Here is an 8,074-nt window from a genome sequence, read left to right as displayed (position 1 = left end):
ACAAAGACATCTAAAAATATCCGTAACATAATAAGAACTTCAAACATTAGCGGGGAGCCATCAATACGATGCGGTCACTTCGAAGTCTTGCCTCGAATTGAGTTACTCGGCTCGAGCTTCGGGTGACTTGAGAGGGATTGGCGTCGTACAGAAATTAGGTTGATTCCGGTGGAGTTAATTTAACTCGGGTGGTTAGATTACGGACGAATCTCCGAACCCGGCTAAGACAAACCCGTTACCGGGAAGCCGGGGGCACCTTATTGGAAGAGGTGCGTTTGACAACCCGTTCCATCCTGCTTGGATGCGCTTCACCTCTTTTCCACACTCTCCGTTACTCTGGACTTTTGACCCTAAGTACTTAAAATCCTCTACCTTCTGGATCTATACTCCCTGTAGCCTCACCATTCCACTTGGATCCCTCTCATTTACACACATGTATTCTGTCTCCTTTCGGCTAATCTTCATTCCCCTCCTTTCCAGGGCATACCTCCACCTCTCTAGATTTCCTTCCACCTGCTCCCTACTCTCACTACAGAACACCATGTCATCCGCTAACATCATGGTCCATGTAGATTCCTGTCCGACCTTATCTGTCAGCCTGTCCATCACCATAGCAAACAAGAAGGGGCTCAGAGCTGATCCTTGATTCATTGCAAAATTTTAATTTTATCACAAAATTAAAATTTTCAACATTCATTCATAATGACACATTCAGCATTTTACTTTTTTATTGTTTCCATATGAATAAATTTTCTTATGTACACGCTTTCTTATACAAATTGTTAATAATTTTATTGTATTATTTTTCACCCAGAACAGTGATGTTATCCCCCAAATTCAAAGCTGTGTAACTTAGTATTTCTCTACTGCAATTATTATATTTTCGAGACTTTCTAAATAAGGTGCTTTCGAGTTTAACGCAATTACTCTTGGATTTTGTCCACAATTTAGGGAGCGCGTTATCTGCGCCTCACGGCAAAAGCCATTGCCAATCACCTGTTATCCAATTTACTCACTGCGTGCTCGTTTGATTTCTTCAGATTTAGGAAAATGCTAAGACACTGAAGCACAAATTAGACTTACACAGGTTGGTTGAGTTCAATCACAATTCTTGTTCAGAAAGCTCTTTCAGGAAAGTACAATACAGCGCTGGGCCCTTCAAGAGCAGAAAGTCTCCATTCATAAAAGTCAATGTTCAAGGTTCTTTGATCAGCTTATATTAAGTTGCACATTGTGGGCCGAGATTGATGGGTGATGAGTCTTTGGGGTGGGGCAAGTTCGCCATGGGAGTGGGTGCTGGTTATGGGCGAGTCGGTGTGTGTGGGGGCTGTTGTCTTCCATCCCGTCTTTCGGCCTTGGCGATCATCTTTAGCCGAGTTCTTGGCTGGCTCCCTCTGGCACCTGCTGGTTTTATCTCCACGTGACCTTCCTGTGAACATTGTTCTCCAATCTTGGACATACACTGTTGTACCTCATTCTTTCAATTTTGTCATTTTGTACGAAATTGTTAGCTTTTGGCTGTGACATCATTAATCTATTGCTGTTCCCTGACTATGTAAAGTTTGTTCTTTTGATACATCATGTCTTTGCTTACGTCATTATATTCTTAGTTTAATCATGCTTCCACCCGTATCTTTTCTTTGTTAGGCAAAATATTTCCCTCTGTGCAGAGCGTTCAGTAGTAATCAAAAACTGGTGTCTAGCATTAGTCAAAACATAAGATACAATCAAGTACTGAACGCTCAAGACGACTCTGGCCGTGTCCATGATTTAGAGAAAAACATCAGGCATGCATTACACAGTTCCTTAAGGGTCATTAAGCTATTTAGGCAATATATCAAAAGACATTTGTTATTTCAAAGTTCTCAGAAATATATATCAGATCATAAAGTTTATAAAAAACCTTTCTCATTACCACTTATCAAAAATGTCTAGTTATGTCTTCTTTATTGATTTGGTGTGTATGTATAATTATATGCTTAAAATGTTTCTTTTATTGATTTAATATGTGAATATACTTGTCTGCTTATGTACTTTATTCAATGAGGTTTGAGCACATCTGTTTTTGTAGCTAGGCAGGAGTTTTTGTATTTTGACCCCATTCCTTCACTCCCTCTGTTGACCTCAGTTTAACTGAGGTCACCAAAATCGTTGATGCCACCAGGGTCCCTCTGTTGGCACACAACGTCCCTCTGTGGAGCCGCTTCAAGTCCCTCTGTGGGGCCGCCAATGAGTGAGAAAAATAAATATAGATAAAAGTCATACCCAGACATTTGTAAAAGATAGAGAGTGGAAAGGCAATTGGCCTCGACGGCATTCCAGTGACAGCAATGAGAGATGGCAGGGCAGATTCTTAAAAAACTAGAAGATTCCCGGAACGGTGTTGACTTCTATTTTTTATTTCAGACCACGACGGTGCGCAGAACTGTAGTAGCTGCAGAGGTGTTATGTTGATTAAGCAAAGCATGAAGTTATCGGAAAGAATGTTAGAAGCGAGGCTTGGAAATCTCTACTGGCCAAAATAATGGAGAGTGTGGCAGAGATGAAGATGTTGCAGGACATGCAGATGGTTGGTGTGACAGGACGGAAAGATATGGAAACGATTGCATAAGTTATCCACCCGTTCCTAATTCGTTTCTAGGCTGTATGTTATTGTTCCAATTTTTTACATTTAATACTCTCCCACTTATTTGATCCTATCTTGTGAAGGTCTACAGTTTATTATAAGCTATTTTGAAACTCCACACTTGTTACCAGGCTTTGGCTCCATCTCACGATGTTGTCTCCCATTCACTTCATTTCTGCCGAGCTGCTTCTTCTCCTCCGTCTAGCATGTTGAAGACTTAAAAACCATCAATTCTGAAAACACTTAAAATCTCACAATTCCCCCATTTGTTTTTTGTTGTTAATTTTTCCTTCCACCTCCCCCTTTTGACACATTCTAAAAAAAATTGTCACCATGGTTAAAAAGTAAAAATAGCAATTTCCATGGTGACATACCCATCGCCAGCTGGACTTCGGTATACCTCCAGATGCCATCCTGGCCTAGAATCACTAATTCTCAGTCCTTGACACTCGACTGGCAGCATCTCACATGGCTGTGTGAACCAAAGCCACCACCCACCTGTAGCTGTGCATGCAGCTCTCCGTACTATAAACATCCATAATACCATAAAATAAAATTCATGATGATAAAAGATAATCCACACACGGGCGCATGTCAAACGTATGAAATTGAAAATTGGAGCCTGCCGAGCGTGTCATGAAAACGATCACATTTACAAACTCATTATGAAAAGTAAGGAGTTAGTTGTTAATGCATGTTCACAGACATGACACAAAATTCTCCAAGACTGCAGTTGACAACCTGCAAAGTAAACGCAAGTTTAACAAATAAAGCACAATCTGCTCCCTGGGTTGCTGTTAGAGGCTGCAATACAATTAGGTAAAACATCTAAACAAAGCAAGTCATCACAAATTCCGTCACATACATTTCGTCACACTGTCAGGTAAGTCGAGAGTTGTTGTCATACACTGTCTTGGCTCAGAGTCTCGATTGTCAATGCTGGTATAGTCACGTCTGGTCATACTCTTGAAATGGGCCTTCTCCTTTGAAGTCTTTTGTTGACAATGGTGCCCCAGAGTAATCCTAAACCCATATTTAGTCCAAAATTAGCCCTGATCAATCTTGCTTTTTCAAATCTGTAGTATCTTTATATTTTTCAGGTGAGAGGAATGTTATCCTCTGCTGTGATCACATCCCCCAACCTTGAATCATGTTAACCATTCACAATACATAAACACCACATCACAAGTACAGACTTGACATTCATACAGCATTACAAACAAACTGTCATCCCACAACACACACATAAAACAATATTAAATTGTAAAAGGAACCCTCCCTACGCAAAATTTTCTCCTCAATTAAAATTTCCCTTTTTTATTTTAAAACCATTAATATCTAATTGTCTGGTCTCCTGTCCTCACATCGTTTGCCAATATGCATAATACTGGAACATGATTTAACTCCCCATTTAGTTTGCTCACATCTCACACTCAGACTATTTGACACTTTGTGTTGAGCTGTAACTTCAATATTTCCACCTTCCCATATTTCTTCCACTAAACAGTTCCATTTTGCTTTCAGTTTAAATTCATCCCTCCAAATAACTACCTCTGGCAAAGAACCAAAAATGTATAGAGCACTCCCTTTTACTGTTACCTTGTTCCTTCATTCATCTCCTCACAAGCATTACTGACCCTCCTAAAAATAATGATACTAAAAATAATGTTTAAAAAAATATACACAGCTTCCTCCTGCCATTTACACTATCACCTTGGATTATCGTTCTCATTTTTGTTGATGCCAATTCTTAGAATTAAAAAGAAATACTTAGTCTTGATAATGGAGTCACGCTATATCACAAATTTTGAAAACCTTCTTCCATGTTCCCCCTTTGTACCTATCAAAACCAATTAGAAATATTTTTTTTTTGCTGTCATGATCATCATTGTGGCCCTCACACTTATTGTTCCTGTACTTTAAATTGGCAATTTTTGTACATTTGAAGCCCTTTGAGACTTGCTTGTGCGCTATATAAATACCGTATTTGCCGGTGTACAGGTCGACTCGGTGTATAAGTCGACCCCCTAAAATTCGACGGAAATTTACGATTTTATGATATATCCTTTGTATAAGTCGAGCTCAATTGTTGCATTATATTAAACTTCAAAATTCAATATGCAAAATTTATTGACGAAATGTGTTAAAATTCCGGGAGGCCGTGCGCATGCGGCTGTTTATAAGCACCGCGGAGGAGATCGCGGCCGGCGAGCTCGCGCACGCCGCCCGGCACCAACGGGAGGCCGGAAATAGCTCCAAGCCGAGCGGATCGGCACTTTATAAGCACCGCGGAGGAGATCGCGGCGCCTCATTCGACTTCCAGCGGCCGGCGAGCTCGCGCACCCGCCCGGCACATCCGGGAGACCGTGCGCACGCGCCAAGTGGCCGAAAATAGCCCCCGCCGAGCGGATCGGCTGTTTATAAGCACCGCGGAGGAGATCGCGGAGCCTCAGTCGACTTCCAGCGGCCGGCGAGCTCGCGCACCCGCCCGGCACATCCGGGAGGCCGTGCGCACGCGCCAAGTGGCCGAAAATAGCCCCCGTCGAGCGGATCGGCTGTTTATAAGCACCGCGGAGGAGATCGCTGAGCCTCATTCGACTTCCAGCGGGCCGCGCACTCGCGCATGCCGCCCGGCACATCCGGGAGCCCGTGCGCACGCGCCTAATGGCCGAAAATAGGCCCCGCCGAGCGGATCGGCTGTTTATAAGCACCGCGGAGGAGATCGCTGAGCCTCATTCGACTTCCAGCGGGCCGCGCACTCACGCACGCCGCCCGGTTCAAATTTTCTAAGTGCAACGCACAATGAGATGCATGAGAAACGGCCTTGGTTACCATCACATTTGAAGCGATGAATACGAAGTTAAATTTTATGACTCGGTGTATAAGTCGAGGTCGATTTTTTTCGGTCGATTTTGGATCGAAAAAGGTCGACCAATACACCGGCAAATACGGTAAACTTCACTTGCCTTGACTTTATTATTATAGGGGGAAAGTCGCGAGGAGGTGGAATATGCGTCTACATCCGAAAAGAATGGTGCCGGACTCTGTGGTGGTATGTAAGCACTGCTCGCCGCTTGTGGAGTTTGTGATCATTAAGTGCCGTCCTTTTTATCTGCTGAGGGAATTTACCGCGATTCTGCTAGTCGCGGTATACATCCCGCCTTCCAACATCGAAGGAGACAGGATCGCGGCGCTTGGTGAACTGTACCAGGCTGTCAGTGAACAGCAAACAGCGCACCCTGACGGTTTCACCATCTTCGCTGGAGACTTCAATCATGCCAACCTGAAGTCTGTTTTCCCGAGGCTTCACCAGCATGTTCCTTTTCCGACACGTGGAGACAGCTTCCTGGACCTAGTCTACTTGGCGCAAAAGGGAGCTTTCAAAGCCACCCCCCGCCCCCATCTGGGGCTTTCTGACCATCTCACCGTTTTGCTTTTGCCCGCATACAGACAATTGGTAAAGGCATCCAGGCCGGTTCGGAGGCAGGTTCGAGTGTGGCCTGAGGGTGCCTCCGATGCACTTCGTGACTGCTTCGACACCACTGACTGGGACTTGTTTAAGCAGGCAGCCACCTACAACGATTGGACGGACATAGAGGAGTATACTGACTCCGTTACCTCTTACATCACGAAGTGCATCGATGATGTGACTTGCTCGAAATCCGTCGTCACTCGCGCGAACTGGAAGCCGTGGCTGACGGGGGCTGTCCTCAGACTGTTGAGGGCCAGGGACAAGGCTTTCAGAGCGGGGGATGAGGCTGGCTTGAGGACAGCGAGGGCCGACCTGTCCCGAGGCATCAAAGAAGCGAAGAAGGCGTTCTCGTGCAAGGTCTCCACAAATTACATCCCGTAAGGCGGCGGGCCCTGACAACATCCCGGGTCGAGCGCTGAAGGACTGCGCTGGGGAGCTGTCGGGTGTCTTCACGGACATCTTTAACGTTTCCCTGCAACAGGCCATCGTCCCCTCGTGTTTAAAGGCTGCCACCATCGTTCCTGTGCCGAAGAAACCTGCACCGTCCTGCTTCAATGACTTCCGCCCTGTGGCACTGACGCCCATCATCATGAAGTGCTTTGAGCGGCTGGTCATGAAGCACATCAAATCCGTTCTCCCCCCCACCATTGACCCTTTCCAGTTTGCGTACCGTGCCAAGCGGTCCTCTGAGGATGCCATCTGCTCTGCCCTCCACTCGGCCCTCACCCACCTGGAGAGAAAGGACTCATATGTGAGGTTGCTGTTTGTGGACTTCAGCTCTGCCTTCAACACCATTGTGCCACAGCGACTCATCTGCAAACTCGACGAGCTGGGCCTCAGTACCTCCCTCTGCAACTGGATACTGGACTTCCTCTGTCAGAGGCCTCAGGTGGTGCGTGTTGGCGACAAAATCTCCGCCAGCATCACGCTGAGCACGGGGGCCCCCCAGGGCTGCGTGCTCAGTCCATTGCTCTTCACCCTGCTGACGCATGACTGCACTGCGACCTACAGCGACAACCGCATCGTGAAGTTTGCTGACGACACGACTCTGGTGGGTCTCATCACGAAGGGCGACGAGACTCGGTACAGGTCGGAAGTTGACCTTCTGACCACGTGGTGCAGGGACAACAACCTCCTGCTGAACGTCAATAAGACCAAGGAAATCATTTTTGACTTCCGGAAGGGTCACACAACACACCTGCCGCTGATCATCGACGGTGCTGTGGTGGAGAGGGTGAGCTGCACCAAGTTCCTGGGGGTGCACATCAGTGAGGACCTCTCCTGGTCCGCAAACACCTCGTCACTGGCAAAGAAAGCTCAGTGCCGCCTGTACTTCCTGCGGAAGCTCAGGCGTGCATGTGCTCCTCAGGCAGTCCTGTCTACATTCTACCGTGGCACCATTGAGAGCGTCCTCACCAGTTGCATCGCTGTCTGGTGTGGTAACTGCACTGAACAGAACTTGAAGGCCCTGCAGCGCATAGTGAATACGGCTGGTAAGATTATTGGTGCTTCGCTCCCTTCCCTGAAGGACATTTACACCTCCCATCTCGCCCGCAAGGCAACCTCGATTGCCAGAGATGTGAGTCACCCGGCTCACTCTTTGTTTGACCTTCTGCCCTCTGGGAAGAGGTACAGGAGCCTGCGCTCCCGCACCACCAGACTCGCCAACAGCTTCTTTCTCCAGGCTGTTAGGGCCCTGAACTCGCTACCCCCTTCTGCGTAGCGTGCGGCACTGTTGCGCTATTTTCGGGAATGTCTGCTATACGCGCACTTGCTCCTTTTTTTTCTGCTCCTCTTATTTATTTATTTATTTATTGTTGTGTTATTTATTCATTATTTATTCAGCACGCTTTTGTTATACTTGTTTACTTGTTTGTCTGTTGTGAGCCATGTCTTTTCACCGTGGGATAGGGGGGAACGAAATTTCGGTTTCTTTGTGTGTCTTTGGCATGTGGAGAAATTGACAATAAAGCTGA

This window comes from Syngnathus scovelli, chromosome 5 (assembly GCF_024217435.2).
Source record: "Syngnathus scovelli strain Florida chromosome 5, RoL_Ssco_1.2, whole genome shotgun sequence".
NCBI lineage: Eukaryota > Metazoa > Chordata > Actinopteri > Syngnathiformes > Syngnathidae > Syngnathus > Syngnathus scovelli.
Note: the sequence above shows the minus strand (reverse complement) of the source record.